This window comes from Chiloscyllium plagiosum, unplaced genomic scaffold, assembly GCF_037043375.1.
Source record: "Chiloscyllium plagiosum isolate Xiang-an unplaced genomic scaffold, Cpla_swu_hap1 HiC_scaffold_12, whole genome shotgun sequence".
NCBI classification, from domain to species: domain Eukaryota; kingdom Metazoa; phylum Chordata; class Chondrichthyes; order Orectolobiformes; family Hemiscylliidae; genus Chiloscyllium; species Chiloscyllium plagiosum.
In genome coordinates this window covers 65,098,861-65,122,204 of record NW_028270150.1, presented here as the reverse complement: position 1 = coordinate 65,122,204, position 23,344 = coordinate 65,098,861, and the positions used below count along the sequence as shown (strand labels likewise).

At 40.8% G+C, this 23,344-nt stretch overlaps 1 protein-coding gene across 2 annotated transcripts in view; it reads left to right on the top strand.

Moving 5' to 3' along the window:
- The window catches only part of igsf11 (immunoglobulin superfamily member 11), a 207,964-nt gene that overhangs the window by 98,500 nt on the left and 86,120 nt on the right, over window positions 1-23,344 (top strand). The gene's annotated exons all lie outside the window — the stretch shown is intronic.

Here is a 23,344-nt window from a genome sequence, read left to right as displayed (position 1 = left end):
GCATCTTCCTCCATTCCACCCGCCTGTTCTTTCTGTTTTGTGTGGTTTTAGGAAAGTGGCAGATTGTTCCTTTGATTTTGTTATCATCTCATGTTGTGATTGTGTATCCAGTATTGCATAAAAAGAATTTGTTTTACAGTTTTTTTTAAAGAAACACATTGATCAGGTTATTTTTCCTGTCATACTCTAAAAAGGCACACCATCTGAAAGATTACAATAATATAGTGTTGGCTGAACTTTTGACGAGCAAACATTGCTTCTGCATGTGATGCTGATGACTGTTCTAAGTTTGATCGATTCCAATTATAAACTAATTGACTGAACATGACTACTGTATTCATTCCCAACCCTCAAAGACTAAGGCAAAAGCAGCTGGAGGCATTCATCATTAACATTCTCGTGTTCTGTTGTGTGATCGCCTTGTGGTTTGAAATCAAGCAGAAACTCCTGTAAGGCAGTCATGCCTGTCTGTTTCAGGATTCTATCGCATAAAGTGTGATATTGTTTCACAGCGTGTCAGAGACATTGATAACAGAAAAAGTCATGCAGCAGAATCATCCTGTCAATCATGTGCTTCTGTCAGCCATGTAGAATTTATCTCATCATCAATCTACATTGACTCTTAGCTGGGTTCACACCTTTCATCAAATTTGTTTCTTTGGTATTTTAATAATGTAAATTACACATTCATAATGGCACCATCTATTGTGTTATGTTCCATGGTTAGTATGTCAGCACACTTTTAACAAATATGCATTATAATATTATCGCTATCGTAACATGTGACCTGAGGGTATAAAGATCTCACAATTCATACCTCTTGAATGACCACTGTCTACTGGAAGCAAGCTCCTCTGTTGTAACTACCAGCTTAATATTAGCCTTGACACACGACAATGTAATGGTTGTGTATAATATTACATTATAATAAATGTCTGGATTCTTCAATATCATGAATTGGGCCCAGTTTCTTATGTAACTGGGAAACACTACAACCAGATAAAACACCACAAAGTCATAGAGATGTACAGCACAGAAACAGACCCTTCAGTCCAACTCGTCTATGCCAACCAGATATCCCAACCCATCTAGTCCCATTTGCCAGCACTTGGCCCATATCCCTCTAAACCCTTTCTATTCATATACCCATCCAGATGCCTTTTAAATGTTGCAATTGTACCATCCTCCACCACTTCCACTGGCAGCTCATTCCATATGTGCACCACTCTCTACAAAAATGTTGGCCCTTAAGTCCCTTTTAATCTTTATTCTCTTCCCTTAAACCTATGTCCTGTAGTTTTGGACTCCCATACCCTGGGGAAAAGACCATGGCTATTCATCCTATCCATGCCCCTCATGACCTTATAAACCTATGTAAGCCCTCTGCCTCTAACACTCCAGGGAAAATAGCCCCAGACGATTTAGCCTCTTCCTATAGCTCAAACCCTCCAACCCTGGCAACATTCTTGTAAATCTTTTCTGAACCCTTTCAAGTTTCACAACGTTTTCCCTAATATAGGGAGACTAGAATTGACCATGTTGGAAACAAACTTGCACCATGGTAACAGTGGTGCCTATCTGTAAAAGGCTCCAGCATACTGATGACAGATATTTGGAAAACCGATTGAAGAGACTATGAACAGCTTTGGACAAGAGAAAATTTGGATAAAGGGAGAATTGCTCACCCTTACACAGCATCAGTTTCTATGAACCGACACAGCTATACAATTCTGCAGATAGGACATTAACTACAAAAATAAAGCAAACTAATTTCTTTCTAATTAGAATATAAGTTTTTTCAATACAAGTAAATTTTATAGGGTTGCCTGTATTATAAAAAAAATAAAAAAAGACTGCAGTGTGCTTTCAAGCTGGAACACAGCCTGTGAAGTATGTTATTGAAAACTGGAAGAGAACTCTGTTCCTGAGTTAATAATATCCTGCCTCACTGCAGTATAGTAGTGCGCTAGAAATTGAACCTCACTATCCCTGGAATTGTCAACAAAAAGTTAAAGATTTTTGTAAAAGTATGCAAAATTTCCCAACTTGCTAGTCTTTTTTTTTCAAACCAGGTTAACAGAAATCATAGACCAGGTTTCTGTACATAGCACAAAGTGCTATTTTTATAAATAAATGTTTCGCTGTCGCTAGACTATGGCCCTACACATGCATGCAGGCAGGCACAAGCAAGCACAAAATTGGTGTTATCAGTGGAAAGAAAAACTGGGAGAGCAATTCAATGGTCCCTTTCCGCTGGGTTTGCCAAGATGATCCTTTTGGCCTGTCATGACTTGCTGCTCCTTTATCTTTCTCCTCTGGGTCCTTTTCTGTTGTATCCAGGAGGCATGGAGTGACTGGTTCATAACTTAGAATGTCTCTGAATTTTTGGTTAAAAACAACAGCTTGCAGCAACTGGGGAGGGGAAAGAGGATTGATTCTCTTCAGGCTTCAGCTTTTTTTTCATTGCAACGAGAAAGACAATACCTTCCTTTCTGGAGCGTCTGACTATTTCATTCGTACCAACAAGCTGTTCATCTACCTGGGAACTAGTATTTAGTTGGCGGGAAGAAGGCCTTTGTCATTGGTAACCAGTCACAACTCCACACACCAATCTGCTCCTGGTTGCAGGCTGAAACCATTCTAAGATGTCTACTAACATGTCATCATCCCTCAATTCATGCTTAAATGGTCCAGCAGAACATGTAGTTCTGCTGTACTAATTGGAATGTAAGTTCAATAACTATCAAATCAATGGTCATCAAATATTGAGCAAATTTTTGCATTGCTGCATTTTTGTGTAATGCCAATGGTAAAATGATTATCGTCTCTAGCAACAATTATGCTCTGAAGCAAAGTGCAAGTGATCTTGACCAGCAACCTATTGCCTAACTATTCCATAGCACTGGTTATTCTTGCTCAAAAATGGAGGAGAATTAGTGATACACAAAGGGTGAGCAGTAGACATCTGCAAAACTGGAGTAGGCAGATTGACAGAAATACAATATTTAAATGTCAGTGATTAGTTTCTGGACCACCCAACCAAACCAAATCCTGCAAAATAATGACTAATCATGGTGCGACATTGCAAAAGAACAGAAGCTCAAACCCCCAACGTACAGCACACCCAATCATTTAGAAAGCAAGTGCAAACAAACTCTGGGTGTAGTGATGTTGAGTGATAATCAGCAGCAAGACAACCAACTTGTCAAACAGTTGCAAAAGGGAGCTATTCTGCAGACAAGTATATAATTACTGCAGAAGGATGAGTTGGCAGACTTCTGAAGTGTTTGATTAAAGTTTGAAATATTAATCTTGTAAACACGGCTTTAATTGTTGTCTAATTATCAAATTGAAAACCTGCCTCTGTACAGCCTTGAATATGTGTTTGGCAAAAGGTTTTAACTTTTGAAAAGGGCGGGGCATGTATTATATCTCATGCAATCTAACTTGAACAGCTGTGCAGTCCTGCACACTACCCTCAGGCCATATGTTATAAGACACTTAGACTCTATTTTAATTCTGATCATTTGATGCCTGACATTCTACTAGAAGCATGTTCCTCTGTTGTAGGCAAACAGCATAATACCAATTATGCGATTGTTATGCCTGAGGAATATAAGGCTTGTACATATGAGCTAGTGGTAATCAGTTTCCATTGTTTTCTTCAATACACAATATCCATGCACAGCTTTTTTATTATATGAGACAAATTTAAGCATGTCACATAAGGTAAAAGACCCTGTTGTAGAACATAGAACATAGAAGAATACAGCGCAGTACAGGCCCTTCGGCCCTCGATGTTGCGCCGATCCAAGCCCACCTAACCTACACTAGCCCACTATCCTCCATATGCCTATCCAATGCCCGCTTAAATGCCCATAATGAGGGAGAGTCCACCACTGCTACTGGCAGGGCATTCCACGAACTCACGACTCGCTGAGTAAAGAACCTACCCCTAACATCTGTCCTATACCTACCCCCCCTTAATTTAAAGCTATGCCCCCTTGTAATAGCTGACTCCATACGTGGAAAAAGATTCTCACTGTCGACCCTATCTAAACCCCTAATCATCTTGTACACCTCTATCAAGTCACCCCTAAACCTTCTTTTCTCCAATGAAAACAACCCCAAGTGCCTCAGCCTTTCCTCATACGATCTTTCTACCATACCAGGCAACATCCTGGTAAACCGCCTCTGCACCCGTTCCAGTGCCTCCACATCCTTCCTATAGTATGGCGACCAAAACTGCACATAATACTCCAGATGCGGCCGCACCAGAGTCTTATACAACTGCAACATGACCTCAGTACTCCGGAACTCAATTCCTCTACCAATAAAAGCTAGTACGCCATATGCCTTCTTCACCGCACTATTTACCTGGTTGGCAACTTTCAAAGATCTGTGTACATGGACACCAAGATCCCTCTGCTCATCCACACTACCAAGTATCCGATCATTAGCCCAGTACCCCATCTTTTTGTTACTCTTACCAAAGTGAATCACCTCACACTTAGCTACATTGAACTCCATTTGCCACCTTTCTGCCCAGTTCTGCAGCTTATCTATATCCCGCTGTAACCTGCCACGTCCTTCCTCACTGTCTACAACTCCTCCGACTTTCGTATCATCTGCAAACTTGCTCACCCAACCTTCTAACCCCTCCTCCAGATCATTTATAAAAATGACAATGGTCCCAAAACAGATCCTTGCGGAACACCGCTAGTGACGGCACTCCAAGATGAATCTTTGCCATCAACTACTACCCTCTGTCTTCTTCTGGCCAGCCAACTCCTAATCCAAACCTCCAACTCCCCCTCAATGCCATACCTCCGTATTTTTTGAAGTAGCCTACCATGGGGAACCTTATCAAATGCCTTACTAAAATCCATATACACCACATCTACCGCTTTCCCCTCGTCCATCTCCTTAGTCACCTTCTCAAAGAATTCAATAAGGTTTGTGAGGCACGACCTGCCCTTCACAAAACCATGCTGACTATCCTTGATCACATTATTCCTATCCAGATGTTCATAAATCCTATCCCTTACAATTCTCGCTAAGACTTTGCCCACAACAGAAGTGAGACTCACCGGCCTATAGTTACTAGGGTTATCCCTACTCCCCTTCTTGAACAAGGGAACCACATTTGCTAGCCTCCAATCTTCTGGCACTATTCCTGTAGACAACGAGGACATAAAAATCAAGGCCAATGGCTCTGCAATCTCCTCTCTTGCTTCCCAGAGAATCCTAGGATAAATGCCATCAGGCCCAGGGGACTTGTAGGCAAACTTGCAACAGCTCCAACTGTAATTTTAACTTCTAGTCTTTAATTCTGGATGAGGCTTGCTAGGCTTAAACTTGAATAGTTTGTATACATTTATACCTTCAGTTGAATCCATCTTTACACCTGTACCTGCATTTTGGGAGGAAAAATGCATACAATAAAACAAAGTCACTGAACGTATCTGTGCATTTTAGTCCACAACTTCTAAACATATCTGCGTATTGCATCAGCCTGTTTGTAACCGCTTTGAAGTCTCCTATCATTCTTTATCAGAATTCTTTGTGATCTACAAACTTTGCTATTGTGTCCTGTACACTGAAGGTCATTAATGTTGATCAGGAAGACAGTGATCCTAGCAGGGGAATCTTATCAAGTTACAAGGTGATATTTTGCAATCTGAAATGAACAAAAGCTTTGAAATGTTATTTTTGTATCTTGTTCGTCACTTAAATTTTGTCAAATTTGTGTGGGGCAACTCCTTAATCTTATTCTTGGCTCAGAGAAAAACATTTTTTAAGCTCAGTACAATCATCATTAGCTTTAAAAGTGAATTTGGAAAGTGAAGTGGTTGAAAATTATTTCCATGAAATATGAACTTAACTGACATGCAAAGCAAATATTTAATATTCAATGTTTTAGTCCTATCTTAAATAGAAATCAGATAATAAGATTAGTTCTGAATTAGTCAACAGCATGCTTTCAAATCCTGTGATGATACTATGGCTTTAAGAGGTGTAATTTGTCTTTTTTTTAATGAGGAAAGGTTGAGACAGATGATGAGCAACTGCTCAAAGCCATTAAAGTAAACCGATTGTGAGGCCTTGGGCTTTTTTAAAGTTGGAACAATAGAAGCAGCTACAATGGGTGGTGGGGTTGAGCTTCCACAGAACCTGGATTTTTAGTTGAAGCTTTCTGCTGGAGCCTTACAGATGGATACTGAAGTTCCTATTCCTACTTTTAATACAGCTAAAAGCTGGGGTTCTTTTCCTGCTGCTAGAATTGTCTCACAGCCAATCTACTTACTGAATTTGCCTTTGCCGAGAGTATGTTTATGGGATGCTACTATATTGAAGCAATTCATGATCAGTAGTTTATATATATTTTGTTCAGCATTTTGATAGTTACAACCTGGGTTCAATTCCCACCTCAGGCAACTGTCTGTGTGGAGTTTGCACATTCTCCCCGTGTCTGCGTGGGTTTCCTCCAGCTGCTCCGGTTTCCTCCCACAGCCCAAAGGCAGGTTAGGTGAATTGGCCGTGCTAAATTGGCCTGTCGTGTTAGGTGAAGGGGTAAATGTAGGGGAATGGGTCTGGGTGGGTTGCGTGTCGGTGTGGACTTGTTGGGCCGAAGGGCCTGTTTCCACACTGTAAGTAATCTAAACAAAATCTAAATTAAGCCATTTTTATTGTCTGTATTTTAACTATAGTGTAACAATAAAGTGTAATTTGCTTAAATTTGAGAAGTTTGACCAATCAAATTGCATCTATAATGCAATGCTTTACATTTACTTTATTTTTAATAAGAAAAAGTTGACAGCCTAGGCCCTAACATATTTTGAGCGGGGTTGGTCTGGTCCATAATGCTATAAATGTGCATTTAAGTTTCACAAATTTGATATTCCGGTGTTGTGGCTGATAACTAAAACCTTAGACAGGAGAGTTGGTTTCCCAGAAGTAAAATGAGTAGTTTACTTTACAGTGGACATAGGAAAGCCCCTTGCTTAACAAATAAAACATGAAGAGTTTAAAAAAAAATCATGTATAATGTATTCATCCTAAATTGTCACTTGATACATTTTGTTTTGAAAACAAGACCTTCTTCAATCTGGACAATTAATTCTCAGGCAATATCCCAAATTTCACTTCAAATAAACATAAAAAGCTTAAAATGATGGCTCTTAGAAGTCATAGAGTCAAAGAGTCAGAGAGATATACAGCACGGAAACAGACTATTTAGTCCAACTTGTCCATGCCAACCAGATATCTCAACCCAATCTAGTCCTGCCTGTGAGCACCTGGCCCATATCCCTCCAAACCCTTCCTATTCATATACCCTCCAGATGCCTTTTAAATGTTGCAATTGTACCAGCCTCAACCACTTCTCTGACAGCTCATTCTGTATGCGTACCACCCTCTGCGTGAAGAAATTGTTCCTTTGGTCTCTTTTTTTTATATCTTTCCCCTCTCACCCTCAACCTTTGCCCTCTAGTTCTGGACCCCCCAAACCCAGGGAAAAGACTTTGTCTATTTATCCTGTCCATGCCCCTCATGATTTTATAAATCTCTATAAGGTCACCTGTCAGCCTCCGACGATCCAGGGAATACAGCCCTAGCCTATTCAACCTCTCCCTATAGCTCCAATCCTGGCAACATCCTTGTAAGTTTTTTCTGAACCCTTTCAAGCTTCACAACATCTTTCCGATAGGAAGGAAACCAGAATTGCACACAATATTCCAACAGTTGCCTAACCAATGTCCCGGACAGTCGCAACATGACCTTCTAACTCCTGGACTCAATACTCTGACCAATAAAGGGAAGCATACCAAATGCCGCCTTCACTATCCTATCTACCTGCAACTCCACTTTCAAGGAGCTATGATCCTGCATTCCAAGGTCTCTTTGTTCAGCAACACTCCCTCGGACCTTACCATTAAGTGTATAAGTTCTGCTAAGATTTGATTTCCCAAAATGCAGCACCTCGCATTTATCTGAATTAAACTCCAACTGCCACTTCTCAGCCCATCAGCCCATCTGATCAAGATCCCATTGTAATGTGAGGTAACCTTCTTCGCTGTCCATACACCTCCAATTTTGGTGTCATCTGCAAACTTTCTAACTGTACCTCTTATGCTCACATCCAAGTCATTTATATAAATGATGAAAAGTAGTGGACCCAGTACCGATCCTTGTGGCACTCCACTGGTCACAGGCCTCCAGTCTGAAAAACAACCCTCCACCACCACCCTCTGTCTTCTACCTTTGAGCCAGTTCTGTATCCAAATGGCTAGTTCTCTCTGTATTACATGTGATTTAACCTTGCTAATCAGTCTCTCATGGGGAACCTTGTTGAACACCTTACTGAAGTCCATTCAGATCACATCTACTGTTTTGCCCTCATCAATCATCTTTGTTACTTTTTCAGAAACTCAATCAATTTTGTGAGACATGATTTCCCACGCATGAAACCATGTTGACTATCCCTAACCAGTCCTTGCCTTTCCAGATACATGTAGGTCCCGTCCCTCAGGATTCCCTCCAACAATCACTTCCCTAGCTTCCCACAGGTTTTTAGGGTACACCTGATCAGACCCTGATGATTTAACCACTTTTATGCATTTCAAGACGTCCAGCACTTGCTCCTCTGTAATATGGACATTTTTCAAGATGTCACCATCTATTTCCCCACATTCTATATCTTCCATGTCCTTTTCCAAAGTAAATACTGATGCAAAATACTAATTTAGTATCTCCTCCTTCTCCTGCAGCTCCACACAAAGACCACCTTGCTGATCTTTGAGGAATCCTATTCTCTCCCTAGTTACCCTTTTGTCCTTAATGTATTTATAAAAACCCTTTGGATTCTCCTTAACTCTATTTCCCAAAGCTATCTCATGTCCCTGTTTGCTCTCCTGATTTCTCTTTTAAGTATACTCCTGCTGCCTTTATACTCTTCTAAGGATTCATTCTATCTGTCCTGTCTATATCTGACATCTGCTTCCTCCTTTTTCTTAACCAAACCCTCAATTTGTTTAGCCATTCAGCATTCCCTGCACCTACCAGTCTTTCCTTTCACCCTAACAGGAATATACTTTCGCTGGATTCTCGTTATATCATTTTTGAAGGCTTCCCATTTTCCAGCTGTCCCTTTATCTGTGAACATCTGCCCCCAATCAGCTTCTGAAAGTTCTTGCCTAATACCATCAAAATTGACCTTTCTTCAATTTAGAACTTCAACTTTTAGATCTGGTCTATCCTTTTCCATCACTATTTCAAAACTAATAGAATTATGGTCGCTGGCCTTGACTGATCTTGGTATTTCATTTTCACCCAAAAAGCAGACAGGCTGTTATCTTGGCATGAATTGCAAAAGAAATCACTTAGCACTCTATCAACCTTGTACAACACAATAGATTCTTCTGAAGTGTGGAAATGCCAAACTATTGAGAAAACCACAAGACTGGATGAATCTCTGTGGGGAATTCCAGTACAATTCACTTTGTTTTGTGAAACAGTGACTCCTCAAAGTGAACATACATTGAATTTTGATCTGTACAAGACAGGCAGTGAAGTACCTTCTTAAGCTGAACTCCAAGAGAACTTCTGAGGGACACCATTAGAGAGAATGAGAGGCTTCAAAATCAGGCAAAAGAAGGGGGAAAATGGCAAATCAAATAAGGATTTGTGTACTGATCTCGACTACCAAGAGCTACAGTTATGCTGTGTAAGTGAACTAAAGGAGCCTTCGGTGTACTATTGCTCAGTCCACCTGTGGAACCAACCTGCAGTTAGTCAGCGACGGAAGTCATCGCAGTTACTGAAGCCTGACTTTGCGTTTCTCTCTCAATGTGGTGAAGTAGTTGAGTATGCAAGCAATTAACAGTCCGGCAACAATAACAAACTGATCTTACTTTGAACCAGAATCGGATTATGGGATACAAGTGTCTTTCATCCATATTGGCTCCGTATCCTTTTTAGATAATAACCAAGATAAAATCCTATTTTACCTGTTTTATTCTGCAACAATAGCTAAAAATGACCAACCTTTATTGTATTTAAGCCTGAAGCTGTGCTGTTGCTTTTTAAAATTGGAACACTCCAATTAGAAGCTAAGGGGGCTGATGGAGTGGTTTAAATACACAGTTTGTAGACCACTTCCTGGATCTGTCTGGTGTAGTTGTGACAAAATCATGAAAAGGTAACACCATCTGCCATGTGGGAGTCAAGAATTCAAAACTCCCTTTTCCCAAGTTGTGAAAAGTGTTTGAGTGAACGTGGAAGGATCTGGGGAGTTACCTGATTATGCTTGGTCACTGGCCAATTTTCTGAGCTTTCCCAGATTCCATTGAAAATGAGTGTGGCTTTGTCTTGCATTCAAGCCTTGTTCTTATATCTCTGGAGGAGATGTCACTGGCATAATGATGCTCCCCACCAGATTTCCCACTCATGTAAATGCTTTAGGCTTCAATATGAAGTGTGCTTGCATGATGCTGGTGGGAGTGTGGCCAAAGGAATGTCTGGAATCTAGAAGCAAATCTAATAGCTGTGTTGTTGGTGAACATTTTCCATGTAAAACTTGATCAGCTGTTTGAGGTACTTTGCCAGCAGTCAGATTAACAGTTACAATATTATCAGCTTAATGCTTAATGGATTTGTATGACAATTCTTTATGTATTCGAGTGGCATTACTAACCAATTTAAGCTCATGGATAACACATTTTATAATCTCCCTAGACATATTTATTCAGTACCTGCAAGAACCGTAGCTTCTAGGCTGATGCTCTAATGCCATATATAAAGGAATAGCAATGCAAAGATTCAACATTGTTGTAAGTAATAGGCAAGTAATAGTGTATTATTTGATGCATTATTATACATTTCAGTGTTGACAAATGATGGCAGCAATTTCCTGAGGTCCAATTGCTTGCAGTCATGCGTTCATGCTCCTCGATCATTCCAGTGGGTATGTCAACAGGCAAGGATATGTCAATCCCTTAGTCTTCAGCTCATTTCCCAGTCTGCAGTCAGTTCTTTAATTGTCCATCACCATTTTTGGTAAACAAATCCTGAGGATCCTTGGATGATAATAGAGATGGAAATTAAAAAAATGACAAAGAAGTGATTACATTAGGTGTCAGTAGAAAACAGAATTGAGAAACAATAAGAGTTTGGCACATTTAGAGGGGAAATGGCAAAAATATTAAAGATGCAAGGAGGATTTGTGAGAAAAGATTGGCTAATAAATGTGCACTCCTGAAGTTTTCCATCGGCATCTGAATAATTACCAGGTGGAAAAGGAGGATTAGTGGCAGTGAGGAATCAAAGCAAGTTTAACCTGGAGACAAGAGGCATGACTAAGGTGTTAAATTAATACTTTGTACCTGTCTTTAGTAAAGACTTAAGTATTTGCTATGCATGCTAACAAAGGAAAAGATTCTGTCATTAGAGGAGTTCAAAACTGATGAGGAAGAATTGGATAGGCTATTAATACAGAAAGTTAACAAAACATTGGATGAGATGCATCTAACAATGTTAAATGAAGTGTGAATGGAAATTGTTGGAGCACTGGCCATAATTTTCAGTCTTCCCTAGACTCTGGGAATATGCCAGAGGATTAGAGAATTGCAGACATGTTGGCCATGTCTTTTTCTTAAAAAGATTGTCCAGAGTTCTCAGATGACACCAAGATAAATAGGAAAGTGTGATGTGAAAAAGACACAGATGGGTAGATGGAGTGGGTGGGAAAATGTGATAGAAAGTGTCCAAAAACAGTCTACTTAAATGTATAAGGACTGCAGAATTCCAAGGGGATTGTGTTCTGTTGAGTGAGTCTCAAAAAATTAGCATGCAGGTACAGCACATAATTGAAGACATGGAATTAATTATGAGAAGAATTGAACAAAATATTTGTCACTTGTATAGAACTTTAGTGAAATCATATCTTGCAAGGATAGGTTGGATTGACCGAGTTTGTTTCAAAGGGATAAGAGGAATAAAGGGTGTCAAATTGAGGTGTATATACTTCAGAATGGGCTTGACAAGATGAATGTAGAAAGGATGTTTCTTGTGGGTTAGCCCAGAATTAAGAGGCACTTTTAAATATTAGGGCAGAGGTCAGAATGTTACTGTTACTGTTCAATTTTATTTAAAAATCTTGCAACTTCCTCCCTAACTGTGTTGTGGGTGGACCTGCAACACACAGACTGGTGCAAGCAGGCAGCTTATCACCACTTTCTCATGAAACAGTGGGGAATGGGAAATAAATGCTGGCCGAAACAGTGAAACCCACATCCTGTGAAAGAAAAACAAAGATATTTTTGTCTCTTTATTGGAGGAAGGACATAATAATATTGATAGGTCCCTCAATTGAGATTTTGTGATCAAAGCCTGAGGTAATTCAATCCATAGTCTCTGCAGTTTAGAGGAATATGGAGCAAACACATTTGAGCATTCAGGAGATATGCTGAGAGCTTGTTTTCATTGGCTTAGGAATGTAGAACATGGACAAGTTGCAGGATTACGAGGCAATAATTTAGTTCCATCCTTCAGACTCTTGCATGCTTAGTTGTGACCATAAGGTTTCCAGTAGGCTTTCCAGTGCATTAAATATTTGGTTGCGTACTGCCATCAGAATTAATTTGGAGCTTGGCCTATCAGAGTTCTTATCTAATTTCCACAGCAGACTTTGTCTGTGAGCTCACCCTGAAGTCTGCACTGCCTTTTACCTCATCCAGCACATCTTGGCTCCTATGCAGTTTGACTTTGCAGATTCTGCCTCTATCTTAGCCTTTAAAATACATAAGTTTCCAGGCTGCTGGCCATAGGTGTGTACGCCTGAGTGTTCATCTGTCTTCATCTTTATGTCCATGATCCTAATATTTAAGTTTTTCAGTGTCTGATATGGGAGGATGCCAATAGTTTGGCTGTGGTCAAGAAACAGGAGAAATAAGAGCCAAGAACTTCTTGCTTTTGTCATCAACAGTATGCATGAGGAGAAATTGTTAGATGAAGGGCAAGGTTTGTTGATCACTTGCTCTTCTTTGCAGCCCTGCTAAAGGCCAGATCCTTGGTGCCGTTTGGCCTTTCAGTTCCATGCATTGTCTTTCTCCATTTCATTGCTGCTGTTTGTGATGCATCAGCTCTTCCAACTGGATGGGATGAAGTACAATGGTGTCAAAGTGCGGCGCTGGAAAAGCGCAGCAGGTCGAGCAGCATCCAAGGACCACGAGAGTCGATGTTTTAGGCACAGTACCTGATGAAGGGCTTATGCCCGAAACGCCGACTCTCCTGCTCCTCTGCTGTCTGACTTGCTATGCTTTTCCAACGCCAAACTTTTCGACTCTGATTCTCCAGCATCAGCAGTCCTCATTTTCTCCTAGTTGCTGAAATACAATGGCGTGTTCTGTTATACGCTTAATGTTTTGTGGCTGTCTTGGATTGATTGCTTCCTGGTTGTGCAAACTGTGAGTACTGAGTGTGAAGAATTGCTGTCATGTAAAGCCATGTGAGGGTGAGGAAGCCATAGATTGAACTTTATTATGCACAGGTCTCAGAAAGGCATGATATCTTTCCCTTTTAAGTCAGCTAGATCGCCATGTTACTCTCTAAACATTTCTTTCAGTGCATTTAAACTTTTCACAAGCTGTCAGCTAGTTATTCTGCTAGTGGGCCAGTCAACTGTGTGTGAAATGTCCAGTAATATCAACCTAAGTAAGCATACAACACAGCGTGTTGAGAAAGGGAATGCTTGTGTTGCACCGGTAGTGTCCATATTTCTGAGCTGGGAGTCCTACCTGATCCAGAGTTGTGGCATAATGTAAAACAGGGAACTTTGGAGATCTGAAACAAAACAACAATTACTGGCAAATCTCAACAGCTCTGACAGCATCTATGGGGGGACAAAAGCAAAGTTATGTTTTGAGTCCACTGACTCTTCGTGAAAATTGTTAGAAGTTCGGAAGAACTGGTATTTGTGATTTATGCTGAAACCAAACTGGGGAGGTGAAGGAATGGGGAGAGGTATCTGGATAGGTGGGGACAAAGTCCAGAGAGAGAGGGAGATATGAAAAGGGTAGATAAACAAAGCTTTTATGGAGAGCAGACGGGACGAAGAAAAGCTGAATAAGGGATAATAAGAGCTAAGAATGATAGTGTCAGCTGTTCTGAATGCATCCCATATCATATGACAGTGGGCCTTGGAGTATGTGGGAATGGGTGATTACGCTAAACGCAACCCACCGTCATGACAGGACCTGATGTGGGGATGGATAAAAAAATGGAAGAATGGAATCAGGCTCTAAAGTTAATGACCTATATGTTGAGTCCTAGAGGCTGCAGAGTCCTAAAGTAGAAAATGACATGTGGTTCTTTGAACTTTCACTGAGGCTTATTGTAACACTGCATCAGGCCTGTGACAGAAATGTTGGCATGAGAATATGGTGGTGTGCCAAAGTGGCAGGTAACTGGAAACTCAGGTTCTTTTTTACAGGCAGAATGTATGTATTCTGCAAAGCTGTTACCCAGTCTGCCTTTTGCCTCCCCAGTGTGGACGAGACCACGTTTTGAGCAGAGAGCATGGTCTATCAGATTGAGTGAAGTGCAGGTGAATTACTGCTTCACCTGAAAAGTGTGCCTGGGGTTGTGGATAGTGAGGAGAGAGGAGGTAAATGAGCAGGTGTTACACCTTGTGTGATCACTGGGTAGGTGCCATGCGGATGTGGGGGGAGGTGTTGGGGGCGGAGGAGGAGTGTATCAGAATGTCGCAGAGTGAACAGATTCTGTGGAATGCTGATGAGGGAGGTCAGGGGAATATGTGGCTCACTGTGCCATCCTGTTTGAGTTGATGGAAATAACAGTTTATAGTTCTTTGGATGTGGAAGCTGATAGGGTGGCATGTGAAGACCAGGGGACCCTGTCATTGTTGTGAGAGGAAAAGAAGTGTGGGAGGTGGGTCAAACACAGCTAAGGGCCGTGTCAACCACAGTTGCAGGAAATCCTTGATGAAAAAAGATGAACATTTCTAAGGCACCTCTGTGAAAGGGGGCATTGTCAGAACATGTGCAACTGAGACAGAGAAACTGGGAGAATGGGATGGAGTCCTTTTCAGGAAGCAGGGTGTGAGGATCTATAGTTTGTAGTGGATTTCAATAGCCAACTTATCCCCAGAAATAAAAACAGATGTTGATGAAGGGAAGGAAGGAGTCAGAGATGGACCAGGTGAAAGTGAGAGTAGGATGAAAATTTGAAGTGAAATTGATAAACTTTTCCAGTTCAGAACGAGAGAGGAAGCTGTACCGATGATGTCATTGATATACCAGTGAAAGACTTGTGGGGAGGGACCTGAGTAAGATTGGAATAAGGAACGTTCCACATACTCCACAAAGAGACAGGGATAACTGGGGCCTGTGTGGGTACCTGTGGCCACATCTTTGCTTTGCTATCCACAATATCCTTGTTTGTCTCCCCCTTTCATATCTCGTGTGGGCACCACCTCCACCATTCCACTCACCTCTTACCTCCCCGACTTTGACGACAGCATAAATAGCAGTTTTCTGAGCTATTAACAATCCTGATGAATTGTCACTGAACTTAACGTTAACTCTGCTTTCTTCTCACAGATGCTCCAAACCTGTTGAGTTTCTCCAGCAATTTCAGTTCGAGTACCATAATATCTCTGCACAGATTGATTTAGAACATATCTATTCAAGATATCTCTCACTTTCTGCCTCAGTCAGTACCGAGGTTTCGGGTGCATTGTCAGAAGACCATGATGTTTGCTCTTTTGCATGTTCAGCCATTCCTCAACTTATTACTCACTTATCAAAGAACATGCATCACTTAAAGCCATGGTGATATCCCATTTTAAAGTATATAGACTGTCCTTAAGTAACATTAGATTATGATGTCAGGCCTCGTTGATATATGCGGCCAGTGAACTGTTTGCTTCATACAGCAATCATTTAACTAACGGGCAGTGCAAATCTATCAGGCCTGTACTGTAATGAACAGAAGTGGGTTAATCACATACTGAGATCCCCATGGTTGCTTTAAGATGCTTACCAATTTAACACTGTGGAATTTTGATTGTCTTTTGCTGCAAAAAATACAGTGAAATAAGATAAGTGAATGAGAACTCTGAGGGGCTGGGATACAGGCTTGACCAGATCAAGATTGATGAAGTTGATGTGCTGGAAATTTTGGAAAACATTAAAATTGATAAGTCCCAAGGGCCAGACCAGATTTATCCTTTCTCCCGGGAAGTGAGAAAGGAGGTTGCTAAGCCGCTGGCGAAGATCTTTGCCTCCTCACTCTCCACGGGAGTCGTACTGGAGGATTGGAAGGAGGCAATCCCTGGCAATTACAGACCAGTCAGTCTTACCCCTGTGGTCAGCAGAGGTTTGGAAAGAATTCTGTGGGATAGGATTTATGACTATTTGGCAAAGTATAACGTGATTAAAGGCAGTCAGCATGGCTTTGTGAGGGGCAGGTCATGCCTCACAAATCTTATTGAGTTCTTTGAGGAGGTGACAAGACAGGTCGACGAAAGTCGAGCAGTGGATGTGGTCTATATGACTTCAGCAAGGCATTTGATAAGGTTCCCTATGGTAGGCTCATCCATAAAGTCAGGAAGTATGGGATACAGGGAGAGTTAGCTATCTGGATTCAGAATTGGCTGGCTGACAGAAGGCAGAGAGTGGTTGTAGATGGAAAGTATTCTGCCTGGAGGTCAGTGTTGAGTGGGGTCCCGCAGGGCTCTGTTCTTGGGCCTCTGCTCTTTGTAGTTTTTATAAATGACTTGGATGAGGAGGTTGATGGGTGGGTTCGTAAATTTGCAGATTACACAAAGGTTGGAGGTGCTGTTGATAGTATCAAGGGCTATTGCAGACTGCAGTGCGACATAGACTGGATGCAGAGCTGGGCTGAGAAATGGCAGATGGAGTTCAATCTGGATAAATGCGAAGTGATGCATTTTGGAAGGTCAAATTTGAATGCTGAATATAGGATTAAAGACAGGATTCTTGGCAGTGCGGAGGAACAAAGGGATCTGGGTGTGCAAGTACATAGATCCCTCAAAGTTGCCACCCAAGTGGATAGGGTTGTTAAGAAAGCATATGGTGTTTTGGCTTTAATTAACACGGGATCGAGTTTAAGAGCCGCGAGGTTTTGCTGCAGCTCTACAAGTCCCTGGTGAGACCACACTTGGAATATTGTGTCAAGTTCTGGTCACCCTATTATAGGGAAGATACAGAGGCTTTGCAGAGGATGCAAAGAAGGTTTACCAGGATGCTGCCTGGACTGGAGGGCTTGCCATATGAAGAGAGGTTGAATAAGCTCGGACTTATCTGTTTGGAGAGAAGGAGGAAGGGAGGTGACCTGATCGAGGTATACAAGATAATGAGAGGAATGGATAGAGTCAATAGCCAGAAACTTTCCCCCAGGGCAGGATTGACTGGTACGAGGGGTCATAGTTTTAAGATATTAGGAGAAAGGTATAGAGGGGACATCTGAGGTAGGCTCTTTACGCAGAGAGTTGTGAATGCATGGAATGCGTTGCTAGCTGTGGTGGTGGAAGCAGAGTCTCTAGGCACATTTTAAGCAACTGCTGGACATGCACATGGATAGCAGTGAGTTGAGGGGTGCGTAAATTAAGTTATTTTATTTTAGATTAGGATTAACCCTTGACACAACATCGTGGACCATAGGGCCTGTTCTGTGCTATACTTTTCTATGTTCTATGTTCTATAACATCAGGAAAGAATGTAACTTTTGGACACTGAATAATTGATCCTTGGTTTAGAAGAAATTTCAAGTCCTAGTTATTTTTTAGATTATTGATTCCAATTACCTCAGTACTGGGCTGGAGAAAATGGAAAAGGAAATGAATGAAAATGTGAACAAGTTAGCTTGTTTAGAATTTCCTTTTAAGTGTTAGGATTTAGTCATCAAAGAATACTAATCCATCTCTGCTTGAACTTTATTCTGACAAGTAAACAACATCACGTGCTTTTACTAAGAGCTAATGAAAATTATTTCTTATTTTTCCAGGTACCTGTCAGGATGAGACTGGGCTGGAACTGAATCTGACTAAAATGTTGCACCATGAACATCTTTTTGAATGAAATGATGCGACATTTAGTTGTTTTAGTGGGGGACAAAAAAAGGATTCAATTTGAATATGAAGATAAAGCCAACAAATAACAATGACCTCCCGTCCTTAAAAGAATAATACAAAATGAAAACGTCAGCCAAGAGTGGCAGATGAAGTTTAATTTAGATAAATATAAGGTACTGCATTTGGGAAGGGCAGATTATACACTTAATTGTAAGGTCCCGGGGAATGTTGCTGAACAAAGACACCTTGGCGTACACATTCATAGTTACTTGAAAGTGGAGTCACTGGTAGATAGGATAGTGAAGGAGGATTTTGGTGTGCTTTCCTTTTATTGGTCAGTGCATTGAGTATAGGAGTTGGAGCTCATGTTGTGGCTGTACAGGACATCGGTTAGGCCACTGTTGGAATATTGCATGCAATTCTCGTCTCCCTCCGATAGAGACTCAATAGACTTGGGCTATTTTCCCTGGAACATCCACAGGCTAAGGGGTAACTTCAGGTTTCTAAAATCATGAGGGGCATGGATAAGATAAATAGACTAGGTATTTTCCCTGGGATGGAGGGAGTCCAGAACTAGAGGGCATAGGCCTGAGTGGGGACAGATTTAAAAGGGACCTAAGGGGCAATATTTCCACACACAGGGTGGTGCGTGTATGGAATGAGCTGCCAGAGGAAATAGTGGAGGCTGGTACAATTACAACATTTAAAGACATCTGGATGGTTATATGAATAGGAAGGGTTTAGAGGGTTATGAGCCTAATGCTGACTAGATGTATGTGGGATATCTGGTCGGCATGAACGAGTTGGATCAAAGGGTCTGTTTCTATGCTTTATATCTCCGACTCATCCAAACGATTACGGGCTTATTCCAGTTCTGACCATGTGCTATTCACCCACATTGAACTACATTTCCTGAAAATTAAAAGTTCTTGTTTGCAAAGCTAGCCATGGCCTTGAATCTGTTGAGGACTAGGAGCAAGTGAGAACTGCAGATGCTGGAGATCAGAGTTGAGAGTATGGTGCTGGAAAAGCACAGCAGATCAGGCAGCATCCGAGGACCAGGAGAATTGACATTTTGGGCATGATTCCCGATTAAGGGCTTGTGCCCGAAACATCAATTTGCCTGCTCCTCAGATGCTGCCTAATCTGCTGTGCTTTTCCAGCACCACACTCTCGACTTGAATCTGTTGACCACTGTAACATCCTTCAATCCCACAACACTCCAGTTCTAGCTTCTCTATTTCTAGCTTCTCACCCATCGCTGATTGTAAGGTGGTGTTTTTTTAAAAAAATTCTTTCTCGGCATATTTTCAGCAAATGTAGGTGTCACTGACGAGGCCAGCACCTGTTGGCTATCTCAGGATTCCCTGGAAAAGATGATGGCAAGCCAACTTCTTGAACAGTGGTAGTTCATCTGGTGTCAGGATATTCACAGTGCTGTTTAGAGAAGAGAGGTCAAGGATTTTGATCCAGCAACAGTTAAAGAACAGTGATATAGCTACAAGTTCAGATGATATATGGCTTAGAGGGGAATTTGCTGGCGATGCTTCTGCTTTTTCTCTCCCCTAGGTTTTAGAGGTCTCTGGTTTGGAAAATATTGTTGATAATACCCTGGTGAGTTGATGCAAAGTATCTTTGTAGATGGTACACATTGTGTATTTGTGATCACGGGAGTGAATATTCAAATAGTAGATTGCATATTAGTCAAGGAGGTCACTTTGTCCTGGATGGTTTCACGCATCTTGAGTGTTGCAGGAGCTGCGCTGCACCAAGCAAGATGAGTAGTCTATCACACTCCTGACTTGTGTCTTGTAAATGGTGGTCAGGCTGTGGAGAAATAGGAAGTGAGTTTATTGGTGAAGAGCAAGCCATGGAAAAATTTTGATTAGAAGAGCATGTCAGAGGCTGAGTACAAAGCAGTCTCTAATCAATGATGAGTGATTCAACAATGTCCTGCCATTGAATATCAAAGGGAAATGGCTAGATTGTATCTTGTTGGAGATGTTCATTGCTGGATGCTGGTGTGGCAAGAGTGTTACTTAGCACTTAGCAGCCCAAACTTTATGTTGCTCTGGTCTGAATACATTTGGACAATGATTGACTTTGGATGTAGGTTTGCTCATTGAGCTGGAAGGTTCATTTTCAGATGTTTTGTCACCATATTAGGTAACTTCAGTGAGCTTCTGGACAAAGATTCATCCGGAGGCTCACTGAGGATGTTACCTAGTATGGTGATGAAACGTCTGAAAATGAACCTTCCAGCTCAGCGAGCAAACCTATATCCAGAACCTCAACCTGAACTAGAAATCTTCTCAAAACACACTAAATGATTGACTGTATCTGAATTTTATGACATACCAAAGAGGTATGTACAATTCTGTATAAATGAAGTTTGGATGTGCTGACTCCGTTAATGAACTTAATGTCAACTTTTTTCTGGAATGTTTTGCAATGGGGTCGTTCAAGACAACAGCATGATACTTTTGGTTACAAATCTACAATGCACAGCTACATAATGCAGATACCCAGATCAGGAAGATGATTACTACACTAAGTAGCTGGGGACCACAGATTGCTACTGAAATCCTGGCTAGTGAATCCTTTTGAAGCCCAAAGCAAGGCACACAAGGAAATACAAGAAAAAACTTGATGTTCATGATATTTATTCAGGACTGTAATGGTTTGCTTTTCACCAGGAAGTTTTTGCAGCATGGAATCTTTTAAATGGTTTCAACAGTTTTATGGCCCGACAGCCATCCAGGTTGACAGGCTGCCTGGGGTGTGAAAAGAGAGTGTGGATGGTTTTTGATAAATTGTTTGAGTGGTTTGGGGAAGTGGGCAGAGAACGTGGATATTAAGGAGGGCTAATGGCATTGTTTAGGGGACAGCATCCGATGAAAAACACTTTATAGCAACCACTTGCCACCAAATTTCACCCACTGCACGTACTCTGTTGTCTGTTACGTACACTGGTGCTTACATATGCAGAAGGTAAAACATGACCTCTGATTTTTTTTTTAAGGAGTGAATGTAGTACTTCTGGTAAAGGAGAGGAACTCATCATACTGGTACATGGAATTGTCATGAAATTATGTTTTCATAATGCAATGGTTAATATCAGTGTTGAATCAGAGGAATGAAGACCTGTGCTGTAGATGCAGCTTTCAAATTTCCATATACAACAGATGTAATAAGAGTGAGCAGGCTAGAGGCAAATATTCATATTACTGTTGGAAATAAAAATGCATCTGGAACTGTGCTGCCAAGGAATGACAATAACTAGGGGGTTGCTGGCAGGTGGGTTGAAACAGAAAGTTAGTGTACTGTTGACAGCTTTCTTTGTGGAAGTAGGAATAATTTTTTGTGTAACATTCAATTTTGGCATCAGTGTGAAATACATGATGGCTACTTGGTCTCCTGCTTTACTTAACTTTGGAAGGTGCGTCATACAGTTAATTTTTATATTAACTACTCAAAAACATTTGATTTTTTTTCATTCTAAAGAAGTTTGAAATTAAGTTAAGATTTTTTTGCTGTATATTTATTCTGCTTTAGAAAATGTTGCCAAAAATTTCAGGATCTTGGAGGATGAGAGTCAGAAGTCAGTATTCCCTTCTCCATCTGAAGATATTGCATTAAGTTTTTGTTAGTAGCTTCTGGCAATGTTTCATTTTATTCTGGAATTATATTCTGATGTGCACTTCAGTAAAAGGTATGGCTAGGTACAATTCAATTTTTCCATGAATTTTCATGATCCAAGGGAGTTCATTAAAACCATGCATGTGGTGTCGGGATGTCAAAATGTGTACACTCGGGCAGTGAAGGATGAAATATTAAAACCAAACTTTATTCACTTTGAACAGTGTATTTGTTGCGATGCACATTTTTTGCTATGTACTTACAACAACTCTGGCCATTTGCAGCTGACTCCAAAATGTTTTAGTTGACTTATTCAGATAAGTTTTGACATGCTCCAGGCGAGTTGGGAATTGAACCTGGACCTTTTGTGCAAAGGTAAAGACCCTGCCACTAGCTTGTAAGAGTTCTCTAGCTCCCATATATTGTGTGAACAGGTGAGTCCCAATTTATTCAATTATCATCTGATACAGTTTTGCTGGAGGAAGGCAGCAGTCTCGTGGTTGTAACTGGAATCGAAACAATATCAATGGAAATGAATAAAAGAATGAGAGAATTTTGGCATTAGTGATGTTAAAAGAAATAAAACCAATATTTCATCCAAATAAATTTTCACACTGTTGTATCAACTGTTAATGAACCTCCTTCCTTCTCTGGTTCACACCATAGATATTTTAATTAACAAGACAATTGGTCAAGGATTATAACAAATAGACTTTATTCATATGTAAGGTAGGTGATCAGTCTATACTGTATGAAGGAATAGCTGTCAATTTTTTAATCTTTCAAGCTCTCCTACTTTGTGAAAACCATCCTCTTTATACAACTCAGTTTGCCTCTTTCAAAGGTGCATTTCACAGATAAGGCCTCGTGATTTATATGTTTTGGAATGCTGTTAAAAACAATCTTACTTGTTTACTTCAAAAATACTTGCAGCAGTGGAGGCTTCATAATTTTTATGTTCTTGGATGTTTTGCAAATCAACTTTACTGACTACTTATCTATCTAAAAGTGTCTTCCATGCTATAGTTAATTGTTTCATCTGAAATTGTTTGTTACATTAGCCACTAAGCAGTACCCTAACATTTAATGCTGTCCTAGACACTTGCATCCTTACTTAGGCATTTGTTGTTTTTCTGTTTATTTCAGAAAGCCTCTGATTTTAGAATTAACTATAGTTGTTGCACAGCCAGTCTGATTATTATTCCTGTACTTAACCTTAAGAACCAGGGAGATACAGACTTCGACTTGCAAGCAATAGATTCCTCTGTACTGCAACAAAGAACTTTCTGGGATATAGAGGACCTCAGACAGACTGAGCAAGGGGAGACAATATACTTTCTCTTGACCTTTATAAAGGTAGCCACTGGGGTTTACATTTGGGATGTCTCCCTGGTCCCAGGCATATTCTCAATTTGGCATCCTCTTATGGAAATCTTGGCCTCACTGGTGGATACCTGGTGAGAGTACAGACACCTGCAAAATTTGTATAAATTGCTCGACCTCCTTGACATTGCCAATTTTGTTTGGGTCTGTGGCAGACATCACTGAGAAGGAGATTTTGGCACTTGCATCTGAAGCATGGAGTGAAGAGAT